Source organism: Anguilla anguilla, chromosome 1, assembly GCF_013347855.1.
Source record: "Anguilla anguilla isolate fAngAng1 chromosome 1, fAngAng1.pri, whole genome shotgun sequence".
Classification (NCBI taxonomy): domain Eukaryota; kingdom Metazoa; phylum Chordata; class Actinopteri; order Anguilliformes; family Anguillidae; genus Anguilla; species Anguilla anguilla.
The window spans coordinates 81,056,326-81,082,274 of record NC_049201.1 but is presented as its reverse complement, the minus strand read 5'-3'; the positions used below and the strand labels follow the sequence as shown (position 1 = coordinate 81,082,274).

Sequence of the window (25,949 nt, the reverse complement as noted above, 5' to 3'; positions counted from 1 at the left end):
TAAATGCTTAATGACTGGCGGCTAATGCACGATTGTACATCACTCCGGAGAATCGTGATGCTAACGTAATGCTAAATCATCTTGCTCTACTATTAAACAACACTTAGACCAGGCTAGTGTTTTTGCTCTGTTCTTAAATCCTCTCCAGCAAGGCCCTCAAAACAGGGGTTCATCTCAGCGGAGGCCACATTTCTGTCCTTCGAGTCATCAGGCTGGTTTCCCAAGCCGTCCGTGTTCTGGACCAATGAGGAGCATCGGAATGTGACAGAAGGCACGGAGACTAACATCACCGTGGGAGGCGATGGTACCTACGGGATTAAAAGTGTGTTGCACAGAAACACAAGCATGAAGGCACACTATCTCTACCTGTGCTACACCAACCCTGACACTGGAGAGAAACAAACTGACACCTACCAGCAAACGGTGGGATTTTCTTTAATGTTTATTATTACAATGGCGGATATAACTTACGCTGGCAGATGAAACCTCCACAACTTTCTATAATATGTCCAATTTTTATTTAGTGAGAGATATCGATAATGTAAAAAATATTGCTTTGAAGTTTTGGAATTTTTCTTGAAATCTAATCTGATGTTAGTTAAAACTAATGTTTAAATCTTTTGCGCAGCTCTCCAACTAAACTGGATGTAGAAATAGACTTGTTCGTTGCTCTAATATGAACCATAAGTCATTGCGCCTGACCGTCATGTGACCATCAATTTTTATACATAGTACCCCCATTTCAGGGCACAATAATGTTTCGGCCAAATGGCTTCACAGGTGTTTCTGATTTGTCAAGTTTTCTATTCAATTGCTTACTGTGCACTGGTATAAGAAAGCTTTTTCTATCTAGTCTTGATTCTTGGCTTTTTATTGCCTTTGTTATTGGCCTTTGTGAACATGAGGACCAGAATTGTGCCAATGAAAGTCTAGGGAGCCATTATAAGGCTGGGAAATGTGAGAGAAAGACATAGTGTCAGAAACATACGTCAGACCTTACCAAAATTAACTGTTTGGAACATCATTAAGATAAAAAGTGCGCACTGGCGAGTTCTACATTTGGCTGAAGCATTCTCAACTCTCAAACACCTGTCCCACAGATCAGGAGCAGTCTTTTGAAAGCAGGCATGAATATATCAGTGACTACTGTCCACAAAAGACTTCGCAAACAAGAACTACAACGGCTACACTTTAAGATGCAAGGCACTCGTTAGCTGCAAAAATAGGATGGCCAGGTTACACTTCTATCAGGGTGATGGCAAGAGCAAAGTTTGGAGGCTAAAATGAACCGTCCAAGATCCATAGCCCCCCACCATCTGTGACACATTGTGATGAGGGCATTATGGTTTGGGCATGTATTGGCACCAGAGGTACTGGCTCACTTGTCTTCATTGATGATGTCATGGCTGGCTGCACAGCAGAATACATTTTGAAATGTACAGAAGCATCTTATCTGCTCATGTTTGTCCAAATGTCTCCAAACATATTGGACGGTGCTTACATTACATTACATTACAGGCATTTAGCAGAAGCTCTTATCCAGAGCGACTTACACAACTTTTACATAGCATTTTACATTGTATCCATTCATACAGCTGGATATATACTGAAGCAATTTCGGTTAAGTACCTTGCTCAAGGGTACAACGGCAGTGTCCTTACCCGGGAATCGAACCTGCAACCTTTCAGATACGAGCCCAGTTCCTTACCCACTGTGCTACACTCCGTCCTGCTTAATCTGCAGCAAAACCATATGGTCATAAACATACTCCTAAAACAACAAAGGAGTTTTTAAAACACACAAACTGTGTTTTTATTCCTTAAATGTGAAGATAAAGGGATATGTTGGTAAAATGTTGGTAAAAAAAGAAAAAATTGTATTCCATGTTGCTTTTGGTGCCCCATATTGTTTAACCTGAACATTTCTTAATATTCAACGGAAACAAGTAGAAACGTGATTCATCCCAGGACACATAAAAGAATGTAGCTTTTAAATTTGTTTGAATGAATGTGTCATGGTTCTGTGTTTTGTCTGTCTTTCCTTGTTGGGCCGCCAGATGGCGGCACTTCTGTTTTGTGTCCTGCTTGTACCCTGTGTAATTGTATTATTGGTTTCAATTGTTCAATTATTGGTTCTTGGTTGTCTCTTTTCCCCTTCCCTCTCTGTGGCCTGATTGTTCATGGTGCCCTCCGTTTTGGAGTTCTTGGGGTTTTCTTTACTCTGCATTTGGGTCCATTCCCTCGACAACCCGTGACAGAATGATGTGCTGTCTTCTTGATATGATTGCCACCCATGAATTTGACCTGCAAAAGAGAAGCAAGTTAAAAAGGCAAGGTAGCTAAAGTGCATGGAAATACAATGGCTTGCTTTCATATGAGTATGATAGGTAAACATATTTGATTAAGCAGTTTGGCACTCTTTTTTTGCAAAGAAATTCATATTGTACTCAGTATAGCAATATGCAAGCCACTACTGTGTTTTTTAGAGGCATTCCCCCTGCCTGAATTTACCACTTTTGACCCCAACTCTCTGTTGACTGTCTTAATCTCAGAATTTTTAGTGCAAGAAAAACTGCAATAACCTTCGGGTAGGGTTTCTTGGATATGTTTTCAATACCTAATATGCAATGATTATGATGATTCAATGTTTTTATGATTGTACACCCTATTAGTTAGTAAAGTTATCTAGTTAACTACTAGCAGAACATTTTAGTATTAACCTGTTAGATAGCTACTTCATTATCTGGCCATTAGCTGCAAGTCTGTTTTATATCGCTAATGTTGGCTAGCAAGCTTTCAGGCTGGCTAGACTACCTACCTATATTGGCTATATGATAAACTACCTATATTAGCTATAGCTATAGATTTGTTGCAACAAACTCAGACCTGTTTTACCTATTTTTTTTTCTTCTTTTTTTACATTGCAAGTGGTCCAGTCAAGATATTAAATGCCAGACCAGAATATTGTCTCAGTCTGGCCCAGTCCATTCATCACTAATTTCAAACCATTCCCCTGCCTGCACCTCTCAACCAATCCTCAGTAAATTGCCTTAACCCTAGTTCACGTTCCCGCCTCTTTTGCTCTGATTGACACCCCTGAGGTAAACAGAAGCATCTCGTCCTACCAAGCCAATATTAAATACAGTCCCTCACCCCCATCTACAACAAATTCAGATTTTATGTCCTTTTGTGAAATATTTTTGCCAAGTGACAAACAGGTGAAACATTTAAAAAAGAAAACTTAGCTAGAAGTGATAAAATAGTCAGCAATAATCTCATATTTCTTTTTTTTTTTTTAGTTTTTTTAAATTTATTTTTATTCGTTTTTTTAAAGACTCGGTTAAATTCTTAATTTTGTCTGAGGTCATGCTTACAAATCTTTTACATCATGTCTTCCAGCTCCATTTCGTTTTGGTCCTCTGCCAGGGGCTGTCTCCGTGGGTCTCTCTCTTCCTGCTCTGCGTCGCTGGGCCTGAACAACAAATTAAGGACCTAATTAGGGGCCTATTGATTCAACAGTTTTTTATTTTATCAGTGAATAAAATTGCTACGTTTTCAATGTAATTGATTGCAATACAGCACAATAAGCACAATGCCAACGCACTGTTGTATTGTTTCTACGATGCATTCACAGAAGCTCATTTACAGATGCATTTTTACTGTTATTAGATAGCAACACATGATAGATAGCATTGCCTGAAATGTGAAACAGTTGGATGACCCTTCGCTCAAATTCCATAAAATGTCATCTGACCAAAGATCAGACAACTTCATAATTAGCAAACGGGCTACCGTTAGCTAACGTTTACATACCTCGACATCAGGGGTTAGAATGGGATTTGAGAGGTGGGTGGACCCTGAGATTCGGTGGGAGGTGGGTGAAAAAAGGTACCAACCAATGAATGTCTCAGCTCAAAATAGTTGTATCTTTAATGTGTTGTGCACATAATTGTAATTAAGGAAAACAATGTTTGAAAAAGAATGTAGGCCTATACTATCGATGGAAGCTTTTACATAAAATATTTCAAGTATATTGAGTGTCGTTAATGCTGAGAATTTTTTTACCCATGAAAATCAAATCGGTCATCCTCCTCTTTTGTCCTCCCTTTCTTCCTCCTTTATCCATCTTTCTTAAACTGTCGAATTGAAACTAAATATAACCAGGGGCAACTGATGAGCTGGAAATTGGTGATGCACAAAACTTTCCTTTAAACTAATCATTGATCTCAAACTGTTTTAATTAATTTTCAGTGATTAACAAGCATGCAAACGATCTGACTAAGCAATTGAAAAGGGTTCACACAGCTTCTTCACATTGTGTTAGGGAGATTAAATGATAAATGCGATTTAGTGATTAAAATCAGTTTTAATCACTAAGCAGAGGCAGAATCATCTCCTTGAGTATCAATGCAATTAATCCACAAAATAGGCTACTCAATACCAATACTATCATATATAGCCAGCTCTCTCCAAATAGGCATTTTTAACAAGTATTTTCTGCCTAGGCCTTATAGCCTACATTTATTTTCATTTGCAGTACGAAATTGTGCACATTTTTAATCAACATTATTTGTGGATACATACACTTCTTTCTCCGCACTCGAATTCATGGCAAATATCTGCAATTCGTAGATTGTAAACAAAATTGAAGTGCAGGTTTTGTTTTTGCTGGTTATTCTGAAAGCTAACACGGTAGATGACTGGTGTGTCTTGCTTGTTAAGTGTAGACTACTTGGTGATTAAAATTGATTTTTAACAGATAAATTGAATTTATGATTTAATCCCCCTAACACGCTATGAAGACGCTATGTTAGGCTACTTGCCATGATTAGTCCATTCATTGGCACGCTTGATAATAAAGGAAAAATTACTAATGAAAACAGGTTACGATCAATGATTAGTTTAAAGGAAAGTTTTGCGCCCCTCCAATTTTCAGCTCACCAGTTACCACTGAATAAAACGGTATGTGGGAAATATTCAATCCTAGCTTAGCTGCTGACCAGCAATCTGCTGATTTTGCTCAAGCAATCAAAGTTGCCGTTAATAATAGCCGGCGTTCATGGGGGCTGTTTATTCATCTCTTTAAAATGTTGCATAGATGAAATTACACGTTAATGAAATTACCTACCGCGTCCGCTTCCAAACAATCAAGACAATCAACGATATTTTCTTTCTGTGCCTGTCTATATAAACAACTGTTCAGCCTGAGTTTTTTTTTCTTCGGATTTTTGATTGGTTGAGCGAGTAACTGGCTAGAGGGAGCACATAGACTGGAGCATACGAAAGATGGACTGGATTGTCATAGTTATTTGTAAAACTGCCAGTCAATATTATTTATTTATTTACCAAAGGTGGGTGGACGTGTACACCCCCAATTTAACCCCTGCTCGACGTGCTTTTTCAGGTTGGACAGCGAGTGTTTGAATGCAGCGATGTGGTCTGTGTGTGGTAAGCAGAGCAAACATTTAAAACAATATGAATCTTTTTGAATTTCACAAATCTCAAACATGGACTTGAGATATGGCCAAGGTGGCGAAGAATTGTCTTTATCTTCTGCCGTCGCCATCATTACCGCTGCCAAGTTCAAATTGAACTGTTCAATCACTGGTGCAACAAGCAAGCACTTTGAACTTGACTGACAGCGTAGTAGATGTCAGCTACTGTTATTGTTTTTTTTTTTTTTTGAGGAACACAGCGTGTGGCCAATCGCATTTTAGAAAAAAGAAGAAAAAGAATCAACTTCTGACTTCAAAGCTATGCTTAAAAGTAACGAGTAACAACAACCTTCATAGAAATGTAGTGGAGTCAAAAGTACAATATTTATCTTTCAAATGTAGTGGAGTAAAAGTCATAAGTTTCTAAAAAAAATAAATACTCAAGTAAAGTACAAATAGTCAAAAAATGTACTTAAGTACAGTACTTCAGTAAATGTACTTCGGTTTACCCTTGGGTTTAAGAGGATAAATACAGTAACACATCTAAACATGAAAAGCCTCTAATTAAGCATATACAGGGTAAAGATTGAAAACACAATTCGCATTCACACCCCCCCCCCCCTCCCAACACCCCCAAATCAGAAGTCAATATATTTGGCTAGTGTAACTGATGATAATGAAAACCTGTATAGATACCAGCCCTGCAGGAATGGAATTGCTTACCCTTGCTTTCGACAGGCCTTCCAGACACAGTATGCAATGGCACCAACACCAAGAGCAGCAAGAACAGTTCCAACAACAGCAGCAGCAACAACAACGGGAACAATCCACCCTGAGGAACCTGAACCAAGGACAGTTCAGTTAGATACCACAAAACACACTTTGGACAAAAAAAAGAAAAGAAAAAAAAAAAACATTTATTCACTCAATCACAGGGGACAAATTAATAGTGCTGATTAACAAAAGACTACCATTTACAAAAAAGGGGAAATCTACCTCCTCACTGAGACCAGGGAAGGTAGTAGCTCTGATGGTCTCTATCCTTTAAGTGTCTCACATCGGGAGTTGCAGTTGCATTAGTCTATGTAATTAAATATTGCTTTATTTTATTTTTTTAACACTGTTTTCCTGGTCATGTGATTGTTCTATACTTAAACTTCACCTTTAAAAAGCAAAGGTAATGTGTGATTGACCAAAAATTGAGCACAGAAATGAAATAAGGGATCTGTGTGTATCATGTGTGATGTGTGTATCATTTTGATGATTGAATATCTTCACTTACTCTCTTCATCTTTTACAGGGCATTCGGTTAAGTCTGGGAAAAACGACAAAAAACAGGATATTATTTTGGGTAAATTGGGAATATGTGCTATTTCAATGGGGAATATGGGCTGTATATAAAGCTAATTTTGGTCATTGTAAGAGAAAAAACAAAGGCTGGGATTCAATCAATAATTGTTCTTAATGGCCAATGACTGCCAATTAAATGCAAGAATGTATACCTTTTCTTCATAGACTCAGATTGGGAAGTTTCTTTTGATTGCTGAATTGGCCAAAAAATAAATAAATAAAAATAAACTTGCTTTTAAATTGTTCCACAAAGTTAAGGACAAATGTTAATAGAATCCAAACCAAAATGAAAGAACAATAAAGACCAGTAAGAAATGTTTTCATTACCAGCATCCCTTAACAGAGGAGTTCCAGTAAAAAGAACAGAAATGATACAGCCTCTAAGCCCAACAGAATGGAAGTAAGGCTGGTATCAGATTGATATCTTACCTGCCAATTTAACTGGACTTCCTTCGCATCGGCAGGTTAAAGCTGCGTCGCATTTATACTCAATGCAACTTCCATTAAATCTGCAGAGATCTGTGCAACTGGTGGAGGTGCAAGCTGGTTCTGGTGATCCCATTATTTCAAAACATTCAGGAGCAGAGCACGGCAATTGCTTTTTACAGATCTCAGGTGTTGCTTCTGAAATAGAGGAAAAATGTGTACACACACACACACAAATTATTGTTACAAAAATGTTCTCTCAGCCATCTTATTTGAATGAAATATTTTCTTTCTCATGTTTTTGAGCATTAAATGTAGCTCACATGTAGCCTGTATTATTTTATACAACCTTTCTTGCTCATTTTAGTGATGACTGTATAACACAATTATATCATGTTATGGTGTAAATGGAAATAACTGAATCAACAGCATAGGATTAAGATTCATTTTTACTTTGGAGGAGACATACTGCTGGACCACCTGGTCTCGTCTAGTCAAACATCAAGCCTCATTTACATTGAATCTGAGAAAGGATTCAATGTTGAAGTAAATATTTGTTTATACATGGTTTCAATATAATTCTAGTCACTCTGAATGCAAAAAAATCAAACCTTACCCATGTGTTGAGAACAAATCAGCAAAAGAAGGCAAAAATTCAGCATCTTCCTCTTCTGCAAGAGAAAATTTACGCTTAATTAATCTTGTGAAAGTACAAAGCTGTCTTTCAGCACAGTCATGTGTTGTGGCATTAATTTTCTTTTGTTCATCTTACAATTAAGTATAAGTTCTGTAAATGTGTGTTTTTATATTACATGTAAAAGCTCAAGCTATCTTATCGCACACAATGAATACATAGTCTGGTGTAATCATGAAGTGCCATGGACAGAATCTTATCAATAACTGTATAAACAAAAAGTTGCGACCTAACCATAGGAGACAAAGCAATTAGCATATCAGCCTCCCGGTCAGATCTCTGATTCTTTCCACGTACGTAACATGAAATACCAACTTAAGCTTTTAAATATCGGGATCCAAATTAAAAATACTTCTCTAATACTGGGATCCAAATTATAAATACTTCTTCCCGTACAAGACCTCCTTGCTTCGTGAACTCTCAATCACGGTTGATGGCACCACAGTGACTGCCTCTCACTCTGCAAAGAGCCTGGGGGTGGTCCTGGATGACCAGCTGGACCTCAAGGAGCACATCAAGGCAACATCACGGTCCTGCAGATTCCTCCTATACAACATCAGGAGGATTCGACCATACCTGACGACGCACTCCACCCAGCTGCTCGTCCAGGCTACGGTGACCTCTCGCCTTGATTACTGCAACTCTCTCCTTGCAAACCTGCCAGCTTGTGCCATACAGCCACTACAGATGATTCAGAATGCCGCTGCCCGACTCATCTACAACCTCCCCAAATTCTCCCACTTCACTCCTCTGCTGCGATCACTTCACTGGCTACCGGTCGCTGCCAGGATCCGATTCAAAGCCCTGACCCTTGCCTACACTGCCGCCAACAGGACAGCCCCCATCTACTTGCAGGACATGACTCAATTCTATGTGCCTGCTCGACCACTCCGCTCTGCGGCAGCAGGGCGTCTTGCAACCCCTCCCACCCGCCCAAAGGGATCACAGAGCTTCTCCACCCTAGCTCCCCAGTGGTGGAACGAACTCCCCGTCCCTCTCCGAACCTCCCCCTCACTATCCATCTTTCGCCGTGGCCTGAAGACTCATCTCTTCAGACTATACCTAGAATAACCACCACCACGCTGTGTATATATATTTTAAAAAAAAATTAAAAAAAAAAAACCCTTTTTCCTGTCACTTGTTACATGTTGCCCCATCCCTGCACTTCTTGGTAAATTGTATTTGTCCTAATACTCTAGCTTATTCTTCTGCCTAGTTTGGCTTTGCAGATGTTAGACCAGGATAGTGTTCTTTGTTCTCGGCTAGAAATAGCTTTACAAAATAAGTAATTGTACCTTACTGAACCCGTGTTCAGCAGTTGTCTACGATCATGAAAATGCACTTTTTGTACGTCGCTTTGGATAAAAGCGTCTGCTAAATGAATGTAATGTAATGTAATGTAATATTGGGACCAGAATTAGAAATATGTAGTAGGGACCCATCAGACACACAGGCTAACATAGCCTAGCTGACTGCCGACTCGTTACGGGACTCACCACTCACTTGGGTCCCGATGCACAGTTTAAAAAAAACACTGCGATAGAGGATGACGATGCTGTTGTTCACTCAAATATGGAAGTGAAAAAAGAAACAATAACTACACAAATAGCTTTATAATAAGTGCTACTAGCGCCGCTCAGCTTGAGTGTCCTTATGCACTGACTTCTTCTGCACAAACCTCTGTGAGCGCATGCGTTATCCCTCTGCGTGATACGTAACCTGCGTGATACGTAACCTGCGTGATACGTAACCTGTGTGATACGTGGGGCGACATAGCTCAGGTGGTAAGACCGATTATCTGGCAGTCGGAGGGTTGCCGGTTCAAAGCCCGCCCTGGGCGTGTCGAAGTGTCGTTGAGCAAGACGCCTAACCCCTAACTGCTCTGGCGAATGAGAGGCATCAATTGTAAAGCGCTTTGGATAAAAGCGCTATATAAATGCAGTCCATTTACCATTTACGTAATATGTTAATCCAGCCCATTCGCTTCCAACTTGGCAAAAGTGCAAAAAATATGAATTTCTATTTCATCTGGAACACACTTTTCATATATTTCAGGATTGGCATAATTATACTTCTGTTTAAGTAAAATGGACATTTTGATTTCATTTTTCCTTCTCTCCATCAGATTTCCTGTAGCTTTAGTGTTGCCAGTCTTTTTTTTTTTAAATGTTTTTTATTTTTATCTTGTTGGAATATTCTTGTGTAGTCCCAGATCCATATTTTTAAGCACATATCTGCAACGTTTTATATAAAAAAGGCTTGAAGCAGGTGGCTCTCCTCTAGTAGGTTTCTCCCAATAATGTGTTTTTATTAGCTTTTAAATTACTTACACCTATTTTCTTACCTTGTCTTGTGATGTCTTTTGTTGTATTGCTGTATTGTGTTGCTCTGTTGTCCATTGTACCTGTGGAAAGCTGCATCTCCCGCCGGAAAAATTTATTTCTGGATACGGATAAAGAAACCTTCAATCTTTGATGAAAACAACCCTGGATTTAAAGCAGGCAGGTCTCTCCTCCAGTAAGATTCTCCCAAAAGGTTTGATGAAAATGGCTCCAGATCTGAAGCAGCTGGCTCTCTCCTCTCTCCTCTGGTTCTCTCCATTCTTCCTGATCCTGGGTGCTGCAGTCTGCCCTGATAAGAACTGTAGCTGCTTTCAGATCCTCTTTTCCAGATTACATTACATTACATTAGAGGCATTTAGCAGACGCTCTTATCCAGAGTGACTTACACAACTTTTTACATAGCATTTTACATTGTATCCATTTATACAGCTGGATATATACTGAAGCAATGAAGGTAAAGTACCTTGCTCAAGGGTACAACGGCAGTGTCCTTACCCGGGAATCGAACATATCTATGTCCTGTGACTGAGGGTGAGCAAAGTAATCAAAACAATCAACAGCCTCATCTTCATGTGTTTTTTCTTAGCTTGTGGCTCAGGGGGCTGCTGCTGAGCTGTTGTTGCCTCAGTGATCAGTCCCTGAGCAGGTTCTGCTCTCTCTTTTACACTTCCTTCAGTAGGCCTATGAGGCTCATCTCTACCTGCATTAAATCACAATAAAAAGCAATCGGTAAGGCTTCAGCTAATTTAACATGGAAACATGTTTTGACTGAAAAAATGTAGACTTTTTTTCCATGCCAAAACATGCAGTCTTATTTCATATTCTTTTCATCCTATTCCCTTTCAGTTGTGATCTTTGTATGTTTACTATTCTACTATTAATGATAAAAGCATAATAGGTCACCACTAGTAATATGTGGGTATAAATAGTGGTGATATTGGAACTAATATATCTGGTCATGTTAGATTGTTCACACACTGTGGTACAACAGCTCTACATGTGCCTTCCACAGCAGGGATCTTTCTGGGCACATTACTGGGTCCTGGCACTGCCTCTGACACTAAATCAAATTTTAAAAATTTAATTGTTATAATTTTCAGCACAAGTCCCCCCTCCCTACAAAACAAAAGTGTTCTGATCGTTTTTAACAGTGAGCAATCCTACCTGCCCACTCTGGAGTTATGGGCTCATGGCTGGCACTTGGTACTGCCTCTTCTTCACCGCCAGCAGCAAACTGGTCTACTGGTCTACTGGTTTAGAGACTACAATAGACAACAAAGCGTCTCACACAGGTGCATTTAACAGAGCACTTATTTGTATCTTGTACAACGGCTTGGCTGAATACTCGATTCTGATGGGTCCAAGGGTGGGCATTATTTCTCAGTAAAGGGACACCTCGGCCTTTAAACCGTTCTAAAATCAATACGCTAAAAAATCCAGCATTCTAAAGCAGTTTAAACAGCAACATTATTCTTTCTCTTTTGAATTGTTGTTACATCCCCTCCCCTTTTCAATGTCCAATTTCACAATTGATGGCAACATTGAATGACATTTCTAGTTACTGTTGCTAGCTTTATTTACGGTTGCCAACCACCCGCTGTTTTGAATACAATTCAATAGTTAGCTAGCTAGCTAGCCAGGATAACAAGCGTGCCGTGAGACCATTCTGACCTAAAACCAAGAATTTTAATATCTAATCTTAAAGCTAGCTGGCATTCAAAACCCGTTTCACGAGGGTTTTAGAAAGAGTCCAACAAGAGTCTTTTGGAGATATTTTTCATGTTAGACCTCTCCTCTTCCTGTCAGAACAGAAACAGGATGAAAAACAGTATGAAAAACAGGACACACCCAACAGGGACCTGATTATTCAATTCCAGGAAATGTTCATGCTGTGGGAAGGAAATGCATTTAGCCTCTTAAGGCACAAGCCAAATCTTGCCAATCCTTGCCCATTTAGGGGGTACCCTATTTAAAGCCTTATAACTCCAGATGTGAACACCACAGAGACTTGAAAAATGGCTTAAATGAAGCAAGACATTTGTACAATTTACAATACTAATGCAGATTAGTTTATATGCATACTTTTGGAAGAAATAAAGTGCCACAATCCAATTGTTTTGACAAAAAATCTAAAATAAATTAGCACTTTTTAAATTTGCAATGAAATACTGAGAGATTGCATATATAGAGGTTAAACTATACATGTGCTAGATCAAAAGCTTCTTGACCACAAGTTCATAAAATCTAAGGGTGGATATGTAGAACTACTATAGATGTATGAAGCAAAAACTAAGCAGTGTACCCAGCGTCTCCAAATCTATCCAAAATGTCTAAATTATGCATTGTTGTAAATCACAACATATTCACGTATTTCATTACAAATCAATTGTTTTGACTCAAGAAAATCACTGTTGCATAATTTTCAAATGGGAATTACAAGCTTTCAGACAGTACAGTGGTCTAAAATAGCTAGGTGTCCAGAAACATATCCAAAATCTCTCCAAAATTGAATAAAATGCTTTTTGTCCATTATAAAGCATATAAATGAGCCCATTATGAAGGCTTAAGATTAAACATTGCTATCAGATTTAAAAAATAATGCAAAAATATTGTCACACAATGCGGTACAGTACCTAAATGTGTAATAATTAACTTGTGTGTATTTCTATACTCTGTACTCTCGTATGTTTTCTTGTATGGGGATGGGACAACATGAAAACAATTTTCAACCGTCAACCACGTTTTGGCAATGTTCCAACTCTCACGTCATCACTGTTGCATGCTTCACAAAAACTAGGCCTATTACACTTCCATCTAACGCTTACATTACAGTGTGAAATACTCACGTTATATAACACCACTAACCTATTTAAAGATACTCAATTTCAAAAATAACGTATATAACCGAAATATTTTGAGCAGTAATACTTACATAGCAATGATGAAATCTCATGTTCAGTAGATGGAGACAGACAGTGTCAATGATCCTGTTCTATGCGGGGCGACATAGCTCAGGAGGTAAGACCGATTGTCTGGCAGTCGGAGGGTTGCCGGTTCAAACCCCGCCCTGGGCATGTCGAAGTGTCCTTGAGCAAGACACCTAACCCCTAATCCCTAACTGCTCTGGCGAATGAGAGGCATCAATTGTAAAGCGCTTTGGATAAAAGCGCTATATGGTAAATGGTAAATGGACTGCATTTATATAGCGCTTTTATCCAAAGCGCTTTACAATTGATGCCTCTCATTCGCCAGAGCAGTTAGAGGTTAGGGGTTAGGTGTCTTGCTCAAGGACACTTCGACATGCCCAGGGCAGGGTTTGAACCGGCAACCCTCCGACTGCCAGACAATCGGTCTTACCTCCTGAGCTATATCGCCCCATATATAAATGCAGTCCATTTACCATTTACCATATTCGCTTCTATTTTGCTCCAGAAAACGATGTCAGCTAGGTCTATCAGCAAACATATGGCTTACCTATGTTCAGAAGTCCTCAATAATAATAGGGATGGCAGGTATGCCATCCCGCCAAGTTACGCCTTGGCGGGGGCATGCCCCATACCTATACAGCACCGAGAGTTTGGCACTTTTCAGGGTTCCCCACAGAAATAACCACAACAGCCACAGACACTCAGCCCTTAAAAACATTAAATTCTGTACATTCTGACCCCATTTCAACAGACAGATTTCATAAACAACTTCACATGTCCACACAATAAAGCCCCAAACTAAGGGGATTTTGTGTTTTCTCCTCCTTCTTCTTCTTCTTCTCTTTCTACTTCTTCTTCTTCTTCTTCTTCTTCTTCTCATTCTTATTTTTCCTGCCGCCTATCCCACTAACAACATGTCTCCCCATTGGACATTTTACTGACACCAGCCAAATCTTCACCTACACGACCCAATCAAAAACTTGCATACAAACGCAAAATACCCGTACCTTTTAACTCTGAAACATTTTCCAGTATAAACAGCTAATCCACCTGTGGCCTAGTTTCTACATTCATGTTACCTCGCCCTGTTCTCTATCTAGCCACATACAAACAATTACGACGTATGTACGTTCTGCAACTCCCCATTAAAACATTACATTTAAAATCATGACTCACTCATAATTATAACTACTAGTACTGAACATAAGAAAAGCGCAATAGACTTCACATGTTACTTAACCCTCCACTTTAACGGCTAATGTTTTATAGCGACTGTTATATATACCATTCGATAAGGAAACTAAGCTCGCTCATGGCCACTTCATTTAAATGGTAATGGTAAATGGACTGCATTTATATAGCGCTTTTATCCAAAGCACTTTACAATTGATGCCTCTCATTCGCCAGAGCAGTTGGGGATTAGGTGCCTTGCTCAAGGACACTTCGACATGCCCAGGGCGGGGTTTGAACCGACAACCCTCCGACTGCCAGACAATCGGTCTTACCTCCTGAGCTATGTCGCCCCGAATGTATTTACTTCGCACTATAGTCTGTGATCATGTCAACCTTCACCTACATGCCTATTCTGCTAAAAACATATTGTTTCAACTATGCTATTTCATCATTTCATCCTAATTTCACACTGTTGTTATTTTATCGTATGCAAAGCCTGCTGGGACATATGCATCTGCTCCTATTCTCCATTATCAAGTTTTCCGGTTCTTAGCAAAACAGCGAAGAGGATTCCCACCTGCAGATAAGCCTATCAAAATGCCTTATAAACCTTACAAACACTAAAAGTGCATCTCCACGAAATAACAGATGACGAAGCAGGACAGAAGGGTACACAAGTTGCGACCTAGGGAGCTCTAATTCTACGGGCTTGCTGATTCTTTTTTCAATCATGGCTCGTTGGATGGCCGTCAAATCCGTGAGTACATACCAGAGACTGTAAAAAATATGGACAAAGCTACTGTGACGTCACCCATTGACTCTCCGTGGGTCTCTAAAACACGTTTTGAAGCTCAATGGCGGGCGCGGCCATGTTGTCGATTTGGAGCCAAAACCATAGAGTTAAGCGGTTCTGTGATTTTTAAAATGTGATTGACAGTCCGGTGCGGAAAAGCCCATCAACCTGAACGAACTTGAGGCTAGCTGACTGTCTGCCGTTATGTTTTAAAATATAGGCTATTATCAAATGTTTACGGAGTTTAATTTCCATCCGTGACTGTACTGCGTCATGTAATCACGTTATATGTATGACATTAATAATACAATTATGTTCAGTTATCTTCAATTTATGTTTCTCAGCAAAACGAATATGCTTAGCTAGCATATCAGCTTGCCAGTGAGCTAGGTAGGCTATCCGTGGTTAGCTCACGCATTAGCAATATGAACCACAGGGGAAGAACATCGACTACACTGATGGTCAATCAATCAGAGATGTGTAGGCTACTGGTGATTTATAGGCTAATTTTCATATAACTGTCCGGTAGACCTGCTGTTAACCGAGCAAGTTATCGTCGTAGGTTTTCGCCACAGTCAGTTAATGAGCCAGTAACTGCTACTACTCCATCGCCATTTGTGGTGTTCACTTGCTGGGTGACGCAACAACAAACCGTCAAACACGTTTGACAGATTGAATATTTGCCAGTTCGGGTTAGTTGGTAGTTGCAAACTGTTTTAGCATAGGCTACTGGACTACCAAGCCGATTATGCTTTCTGCCAACTAATTGTTTAGTTAAGTAGGCTAATGAAAATAGTAAAAATGACTCGGCTACCGAAAAACTTCAAAGGAGGATTATTTATTGGTCGTCTAGTGCAGCTGTAAATAGCACACGCCATAATGAAATCACTACGAAATGGGATGCCTGCATTTTCTGACTTCGTACAGGTGGACCGTGGTCGGAGCCGCGCCACCTCCCACCCCAGTGACCATAGACTGTAGCCCCTTCTGTAGCTTAGTCCTCCGCAGTAATCAGGAAGTGACGCAAACTGTACCTCATTAGTCCATAACAAATATTATAATAGTGCCCAAATGACACAATAAATCATGAAATCGACCCAAGGACAGTCATAAGACGAATAAAATACACATATTGTGACTATTTGTTCTCATGAGAAAAAATTATTGACTTTGTATTTTGACCGCATTTGTACCGTAGACTTACATGGAAACCGGATATGAAAACACCTATACTGGAGCCAACCGTAGTGGCGCTAGTGAGCAGCCAGGAACAACAAGACCAGGAAACGAGCTTCAAAAACTAAGTCTGGTTTTGGCCGGTTGTTGGTACATACACTGACCATATTTCACCTGCATTTCTGATGCGTTTACACTTATACACCACCGCAACCTTTCTCACAGCCACTGTTTTACATATATAGCAAACCGAAACTGCTAAACGGTACACGCTCACCACTGTACAGTTTCACACAAGGATAGCCATAATCCACAGCCGTTTCTTACAGGGTCACTTTGCATTTCTCACTCTCATAATAAAACACTTTGCAATGATATCTCATAAAAACACGTTTTCAACGTACAAAAATGCCAAGTTACTCACACATACAAGACATACACCGTCTATAACTCATTCATTCAGACTGCCAAAATCCAGACCTGCCATTACAAGTTTTGATATCAAAATGACGCCAAGTTACGGTACTACAAACAATATAGGCTATCTTGCCTGACCGAAATTAAATACGATGTATTCCAAAGCAATGCTACCCAACATTTCCTCAATTCTTTCAAGTCACTTCCATATTATCCTGGTCAGCTGTTTCACTACCAACAGACAATCGTTCTTTATCCCACAGACTATGGCATGAGGGCGTTTTTTCTTTCTTTTTTTTGATGAAAAAAAAAAGATCAATTCAAACAAAGAAATACGAGGAATTGTGTGTCACATGCCAGGTGACCCCTGGGAAGGACAGAAGCGCATAATGTTTCATAACTTAATAATTTAGGAAACATTGGGTAGCATTGCTTTGGAATACAGCTTGTTTAATTTGTCTGAGCTAAGATAGCCAATATTGTTTAATGTAACTTTTGAATTTTGATATCAATACATTTAATGGTAGGCCTAGATTTGAAGTAATGACTTACAGACAGTGCTTTGTATATGTGAGTAACCTGGCATTTTTGTTTGTTGAAAACGTGTTTTTCATATACTACATTTGCCCAGAAAGATAAATAAACTCATATTTCTTATTTTTTCATTGCTTTTTTAAAGTCTCATTTTAATAGTGTCTAAAGTGCTATCTTATACTTTTTAATATTTCAACACGGATATTCACATAGTTATTCCCAAAAGTGACATCACTGGCCCACACAGTTTTGCCCTGTCACTTCCATTTTGTATACATGGTGGCACCAGAGAGCGTACGTCTTTACCGGTGGAGGAAAGAAATCAGGTGGAGCACTGTCATTTATGCCTTTGAAATTAATAGAGCGTACACCGGAACTGGAGAGGGTAGGAGTGGCCAGTCAGTGAAGCCTAGGAAGTATTGGGAAACATACTGCGCATGTTCACAGCTGTTGACTGCAAAAGAGCTTGCTGCCCATTAAATTCAATGCAGAAATCATGTTATTTAACAACCAAAAAAAAAAAAAAAACTCATTGGTCTATTGGCTATTTTCTTAGGAAAATAATTTTTTTGAATGTGCATATTTTATTACATAATGCATATTTTTCAATCTGCTTTTAATATGAAACGTAGCAGTCCTCAATCGGGTATCAAAATACCATCAGGGAAGATTATTTAGCCTTCAAAAGTCTGATTCATCATTCATCATTCACTTTAATGGGGAGCTCAATGTTTTGCACTCAACAACAAGGACATGCACAATGCAAGCTTACTTCCAGGGCTGTACGGCATAGGTTGGCTGAGGGCGTGCTTTCTTGTCTAGTTAAATATGCATGTCCGTGTTGAAAACAATCAGAGGCAGAAGCAGGATGAGGATCCGGACTACAGTGACTGCATTGAACTTTATTACAGTATTACACTGGAGGACACATTTCTGAAGATATCGAATCTCAGGCTACATGATTCAGGAAAACACGTTTGTGGTGTGTGGTGTGAAGGCTATAGTCATTGACTTCATGCCAGTGTCAATCTTTCTGTGACTGGTAAGGCTTTAATATCCATGCCAGGTTTTGCAATCCACCTGACAAATAATCGTTTCCTTCTAAGTTTTTTTCTCTGAGCTGTACTTACTTGAACTTGGAAGCACTTCAGTAATGACACCGTAATTGATGTTAAACATATGAGTCTTGAGTCCTTTATGAGAATCACTTGAGCAGTGCTTTGCACCCAGTAAGTCATGAGTCTGAAGACCAGCCCGTTCGTATTTACACCAAATACATTATACGCTTCTGGATATGAGCATTTGCCAAATTCCTACTTGTAAATATGAAACATATCCCAACAATATTCATGGTTTCACCTCCAATGGATTCTGGGAGAAGAATCAGAAAGTACTTTGGAAGAATTAGAATATCCAACAGTTACTTTTTTTTTAAATGCAAATTTGGTGGTCATCTACTGGTGTCGGCCTATGTTTTGAAATGTATTATTTTTTTTAAATAATACAATAACTTTTATAAATCTCCCTAAATCATGAATGTATAAATTTATCTGTTGTTTACGGTCATGATCCATTCACTGGTGTTTCATCATTTCAGTTGTCAACTAAAATGATGTATAGTACCCCATTTAGGACAGTATATTGCACAGTATGATTATCTCAAACACTGTTCAAGAGCAGTGGTGCAGCAGCCCAGATATGAAAAACGAATTTATTAATCGACAAATACTAAATGAACTAATGCAAGAAATGAATGGACTGTATTGTCAGTCATCTGACATTGTTGCTTTATACAGCTTGGATGTGACTTGTATATCTGGTTCTTAATCCTCACCAGCAAAGCCTTCCATATTAGGCAGTATTTCCCTGAAAGGAAAATGTCTGCACTTCAACTCCTCTGGATGGTTCCCCCAGCCATCCGCCTTTTGGACCAATGAGAATGATTCGACTGTGACTGAGCGCAGTCAGGCTAACATCACCCAGGGAGAGGATGAACTGTACATCATCAGCACTGTCCTTGAGCCAGCATCGGGCTGGAAGTCAGGCAATCTCCACCTGTGCTACACCAACCCCGACACTGGAGAGAAACAAACTGACGTCTACCACAAAGCAGCAAAGAGCTCAGGTGAGAATGTCTGTAAGAATCAGGACTAAAGACCTGCTGCAGCTTCGCTCATATACTGCATGTGCAGTTATACAGGAGTGTTGGTTCAGTGGTGCTGATTTAGGGTTGGTAAATGAATGTTGTTGATCTGTTTCATTTATTGTTTCTACAGGTTCAGCTCAAGGGTCGTCTCTCATTCACATTACAGCAATAGTAATCTCAGGATTTTTTTGTTCACTTTGTTGCTGTGGGACTAAAACAGCACGTTCTACCCCTTTTCCCGAGGTACCTAGATGTTCCGTACGTGTTTTAAAACTGAATTTCTACAAGCTGAGTTTTTATGAACTGAATTTTTATGAATTGGTCTCTTAAAAACAGAATTTGTGGCATTGGAAAAATGGAACATTCGTTTTTTTTTAGATCGGAATGTTGGGAGGTTAACTTTGAGATGTGAATTCAAAACTATAAAATTCAATGTGAATAAATAAATAAAAATATTTCGTTCACAGTTGAAAGTCAAAAATATTGATTTCACAGTTAAATAATTGAAACCTGTGAAATTTGATGAGTTATTGAAACCTTTTTGAACTTTATTTTCTTCCATACGCTACAGGTGCCGGAGTAGGTGCTTTGACGCACATTCCAGAAATCATCCTCTGTCTCCAAGGTTGTTGGTTTTGAGTGATTTATTAAACAAAAAACAACAACAAACCCCACTTTATACCATTTATACACAAAATAGGACAGGAATATCAAAATAAAAGCTCTAACAAACTTATAAATCATAAATCTGACTAAACTAATTACAAACCAGAAAAAAATCCTGCAAAATGGCTCTGCCACTACACTGCCACTACCCCTGTCCCTCCCCATCCTTGTCCTCACCCCGATGCTCATCTTTACCCCCATCCCCATGCCCCTCCCTCTCTCCACCCCCATCCCCATCCTCATCTTTACCCCCATCCTCACACCCCCTCCCCACCCCCATCCTTACCCCCCCACCCCCATACCCCTCCCCATCATCACCCACATCCTCACCCCCATCCCCATTCTCACCCCCCTCCCCATCCCGACTCCCATCCTAATCCCCATCCTCATCCTCACCCCCCTTCTCATGCCCCTCCCCACCCCCATCCCCCTCCTCATCCCCATCCCCATCTTCACCCCCTTTCTCACCCGCCTCTCCACCCCTATCCCCCTCCTCATCCCCATCCCCATCTTCACCCCCTTTCTCACCGGCCTCTCCACCCCCATCCCCCTCCTCATCCCCATCCCCATCCTCACCCGCCTCTCCACCCCCATCCCCCTCCTCATCCCCATCCCCATCTTCACCCCCTTTCTCACCCGCCTCTCCACCCCTATCCCCCTCCTCATCCCCATCCTCATCCTCACCCCCCTCCCCCTCCTCATCCCCATCCTCATCCTCACCCCCCTCCCCATCCGCATCCTCAGCCCCTCGGCCTACAGCCCCATCACTGGCATCCTGCCCCTGTGTCTCCACGGACCGAGAGGAGCGCTCTACTGAGGCATCATTCCTGTCTTCCAGCTCCATTTCGTTTTGGTCCTGTGCCAGGGGCTTTCTCTGTGAAAAATAAAAGCTCTAACAAACTTATAAATCATAAATCTGACTAAACTAATTACAAACCAGAAAAAAATCCTGCAAAATGGCTCTGCCACTACACTGCCACTACCCCTGTCCCTCCCCATCCTCGTCCTCACCCCGATGCTCATCTTTACCCCCATCCCCATGCCCCTCCCTCTCTCCACCCCCATCCCCCATCCCCATCCTCATCTTTACCCCCATCCTCACACCCCTCCCCACCCCCATCCTCACCCCCACACCCCCATACCCCTCCCCATCATCACCCACATCCTCACCCCCATCCCCATTCTCACCCCCCTCCCCATCCTGACTCCCATCCTAATCCCCATCCTCATCCTCACCCCCCTTCCCATCCCCCTCCCCACCCCCATCCCCCTCCTCATCCACATCCCCATCTTCACCCCCTTTCTCACCAGCCTCTCCACCCCCATCCCCCTCCTCATCCCCATCCTCATCCTCACCCCCCTCCCCACCCCCATCCTCACCCCCTTTCTCACCCGCCTCTCCACCCCTATCCCCCTCCTCATCCCCATCCTCATCCTCACCCCCCTCCCCCTCCTCATCCCCATCCTCATCCTCACCCCCCTCCCCATCCGCATCCTCAGCCCCTCGGCCTGCAGCCCCATCCCTGGCATCCTGGCCCTGTGTCTCCACGGACCGAGGGGAGGGCTCTACTGAGCGTCATTCCTGTCTTCCAGCTCCATTTCGTTTTGCTCCTGTGCCAGGGGCTGTCTTTGTGGGTCTGTCCTTCTCAGCTCTGGGTCCCCCTGTATAATACATTGAACAAATGAATACAGATAAAAATTACAAATATTTAGGACTATTAAATAACTATTGAATCTTGCAAACATAACCAAACATATGTTTGTCCCATCAATATACTGTCTGTTTGTGGGCCACACAAATTTTAGCCAAATAAGTAAAAATAGTAGCCAAATAGCCAAATATTTAGCCGTACAAAATAAGTATTGTACCTTACTGAACCTGTGTTTAGCAGTTGTCTATGACCATGAAATGCACTTTTTGTACATCGCTTTGGATAAAAGCGTCTGCCAAATAAATGTATTGTAATGTAATGTAGTATAATTTATTTAGAAATGTATACTTCTCCTGTTGATTGATTTGAATATATTCCTTGCATGCTCCATGAACTCTTATTGTGGGACAGTCTAGACAGTATAAACAAGTCAACAATCTATGTATTAGGTAGTGACTGAAAAGGCACAGGCAGAAGCATAATGCTTATACATGCCTATCCTACATTCTTATCAATTTAAGCTGCCCTCCAAAAATAAAACATAATAATAAAATGAAAATCATTCACAATTGTAACCCTCAAAAATAGCTTTAAATAGTCTTTTCGTCTGATAGTACTTTTGTGCTCACTGATTCTTTGTTTTAGACATCTTGATGTTTTTCCTACATAAATTAGATCACACGGGCATCTCATGGTATAGATCATATTTTTGGTGTTGCATGTAATGACACCTTTAATCCGAAAACGTTTCCCAGACTGGGGATGACTGAAATCATAGGTCTTCGAAGTGTTGTGACACTGGGCACAGTTTCCACATGGGTAGTTCCCATCCCTAAGGGGTACTAGGCGTGACTGCGTGGGGCCGGTACTAAGACTGGCATGGACGAGCTTATTGTGCAAATTGGGCGCCGTTTTGTGAACGAAAAAGGGGGGGATCCTTGAATTGAGAGACAAGGGCAGGATCTGTTGTAAGAAGATGCCAATGCTTCATAATTATGTTTTTGATCGTAAAAGATTTGGGAGAAAAAGTAGTGATACACGCGACAGAGAAGTCTTTACTCTTTTTCTGGGTTTTTTGTAAAATCTCGAGTAGCGGTTTTGAAAGTGTCAAATTGTAGGCTTCGTTAACGTTTTCGCTAGAGTAACCACGATCTAGGAAGCGTTGTTTCATAGCTGAGGCCTTGTGAATAAAATCATCAGTGGAATGGCAAATACGTCTGAGTCTGTAAAACTGACTTTTAGGGAGGCCCTTTTTCAGGGTGCCTGCTAGCGAGAAGGGTTGGGCTCCTATCAGTTTCTCTTTCATAGAGGGTGGTTCTAGCTCTATGGAAATATCAACAGCTGTTACGTCTCTCAAGGTGTCTAGGGGTAGAAGGGAGTACGTAACATATTTAGTGAAATAAAGTGACCGGATCACAAAAGGCGTTGAGCAAGTTTAGTGGAAATAATCAGGTCAGACAAAGTTGCAGGTGATATTAAAGCTGTTATATTATAAGAAAGCAAGTGAAGTGCTATTTACATTTGTATAAGTTTAAACAAAACAAAGACACAACTAGGTCACAAGGCCAAGGGACATGGACATGGACAAAACCAAACAGCGCTAGAACAAAAGATAAACTGACTAACTAACAAGTTACCCTTGACAAGTTGACAAGTTTCCTCCTGCATGTAGCCCCGGTGTATAGAGGCCTCTGTCTTACCTGCCCCAGGGCCTGAACAACACACACACATACACACAAGCAGGGGAAAAATTTTCACACACACAGGTCTCTAAATCTCTACACGGGCGTATACAACCACACAGCGAGAACAAACAGACAGAGAGACTACGACAGAGAGACTACGAGCAGCAGCAGCCATACAGCTTTTATGTTCCAGAGGAGGGATGTGATTGGTGAAGGCGGGGCCAGAATAATGATGATTGACAGCGGGGACAGTGAATGGGATCATGAATGGCCCTCCCGCAACATTAGAGGGAAATACACACACGACGTGGAACGTAACAACAGCAGTTAGAATATATCATCAGTTAAGACCTATAAAAATACTGTACATACCTGCAATAGTTTGCAGACCTGTCCATGGTGTATTCCTGCCTCTGGCCTAATGCATGCTGGGATTGGCTCCAGCACCCACCGTGACCCTGACCCGGATGGGCGGGGATAGGTAATAGATGGGTGGATGGACGGATACTGTAGATAGATTAATAAATAGAGAAAATACTTTATTAATCTTATGGGAAATTTTCTCCGGTAGCATATAACATTCACATTAATAAACAGACATTCATGGCAAGAAACGATCAATCAGTTACACACTTTGATTGATTTATTTTTAAATGTATTCACCCTTTGATTGATTTTAATATTTTACCTTCATAATCTATTGGCTCTTCTTGCGAAGCTTCTTGCTCTGTGGAAACATTTACAGCAGACAGAATATAATCAGCTAAGACATAACATAGTAATATATGCTACTTGAGAAATTTTCCCATAAGATTAAGAAAGTATTTTCTCTATTTATTAATCTACCTACAGTATTTAACATTCACATTAATAAACAGACATTCATGGCAAGAAAGGTTCAGTCGGTTACACTCTATATTCACCCTTTGATTGATTTATTTTTAAATGTATTCACCCTTTGATTGATTTTAATATTTTACCTTCATAATCCATTGGCTCTTCTTGCGAAGCTTCTTGCTCTGTGGAAACATTTACAGCAGACAGAATATAATCAGCTAAGACATAACATAGTAATATATGCTACTTGAGAAATTTTCCCATAAGATTAATAAAGTATTTTCTCTATTTATTAATCTACCTATAGTATTTAACATTCACATTAATAAACAGACATTCATGGGAAGAAACACTCAATCAGTTACACTCTATATTCACCCTTTAATTGATTTATTTTTAAATGTATTCACCCTTTGATTGATTTTAATATTTTACCTTCATAATCCATTGGCTCTTCTTGCGAAGCTTCTTGCTCTGTGGAAACATTTACAGCAGACAGAATATAATCAGCTAAGACATAACATAGTAATATATGCTACTTGAGAAATTTTCCCATAAGATTAATAAAGTATTTTCTCTATTTATTAATCTACCTACAGTATTTAACATTCACATTAATAAACAGACATTCATGGGAAGAAACACTCAATCAGTTACACTCTATATTCACACTTTGATTGATTTATTTTTAAATGTATTCACCCTTTGATTGATTTTAATATTTTACCTTCATAATCTATTGGCTCTTCTTGCGAAGCTTCTTGCTCTGTGGAAACATTTACAGCAGACAGAATATAATCAGCTAAGACATAACATAGTAATATATGCTACTTGAGAAATTTTCCCATAAGATTAAGAAAGTATTTTCTCTATTTATTAATCTACCTACAGTATTTAACATTCACATTAATAAACAGACATTCATGGCAAGAAAGGTTCAGTCGGTTACACTCTATATTCACCCTTTGATTGATTTATTTTTAAATGTATTCACCCTTTGATTGATTTTAATATTTTACCTTCATAATCCATTGGCTCTTCTTGCGAAGCTTCTTGCTCTGTGGAAACATTTACAGCAGACAGAATATAATCAGCTAAGACATAACATAGTAATATATGCTACTTGAGAAATTTTCCCATAAGATTAATAAAGTATTTTCTCTATTTATTAATCTACCTACAGTATTTAACATTCACATTAATAAACAGACATTCATGGGAAGAAACACTCAATCAGTTACACTCTATATTCACCCTTTAATTGATTTATTTTTAAATGTATTCACCCTTTGATTGATTTTAATATTTTACCTTCATAATCCATTGGCTCTTCTTGCGAAGCTTCTTGCTCTGTGGAAACATTTACAGCAGACAGAATATAATCAGCTAAGACATAACATAGTAATATATGCTACTTGAGAAATTTTCCCATAAGATTAATAAAGTATTTTCTCTATTTATTAATCTACCTACAGTATTTAACATTCACATTAATAAACAGACATTCATGGGAAGAAACACTCAATCAGTTACACTCTATATTCACCCTTTAATTGATTTATTTTTAAATGTATTCACCCTTCGATTAATTGTAATATTTTACCTTCATAATCCATTGGTTCTTCTTGTGAAGCTCCTTGCTCTGTGGAAACATTTACAGCAGACAGAATATAATCAGTTAAAACATAAAATAGTAA

The 25,949-nt window shown here is 39.9% G+C and overlaps 1 protein-coding gene and 3 long non-coding RNA genes across 5 annotated transcripts in view; all 4 read right to left on the bottom strand.

The window, feature by feature from the left end:
• LOC118227101 overlaps positions 1–25,949 on the bottom strand; it is a 93,767-nt gene that overhangs the window by 15,057 nt on the left and 52,761 nt on the right. The window lies entirely within an intron of this gene.
• Positions 10,758–25,949, bottom strand: part of LOC118227319 — a 48,164-nt gene continuing 32,972 nt past the window's right edge. The window contains exons 2-4 of the long non-coding RNA XR_004765243.1: positions 11,411–11,508; positions 11,244–11,306; positions 10,758–10,946 (exon numbers count right to left, since the gene is read on the bottom strand). This is a non-coding gene — a long non-coding RNA (uncharacterized LOC118227319). The remainder of the gene's footprint in view (positions 10,947–11,243; positions 11,307–11,410; positions 11,509–25,949) is intronic.
• On the bottom strand, positions 21,565–24,724 carry LOC118227323. Its single transcript, XR_004765247.1, has 5 exons — positions 24,688–24,724; positions 24,396–24,434; positions 24,104–24,142; positions 23,788–23,922; positions 21,565–21,740 (listed from the first exon to the last, which is right to left on the bottom strand). It is a non-coding gene; the product is annotated as an uncharacterized LOC118227323 (long non-coding RNA).
• LOC118227324 lies at positions 24,991–25,896 on the bottom strand. Its single transcript, XR_004765248.1, has 4 exons — positions 25,856–25,896; positions 25,564–25,602; positions 25,272–25,310; positions 24,991–25,018 (listed from the first exon to the last, which is right to left on the bottom strand). It is a non-coding gene; the product is annotated as an uncharacterized LOC118227324 (long non-coding RNA).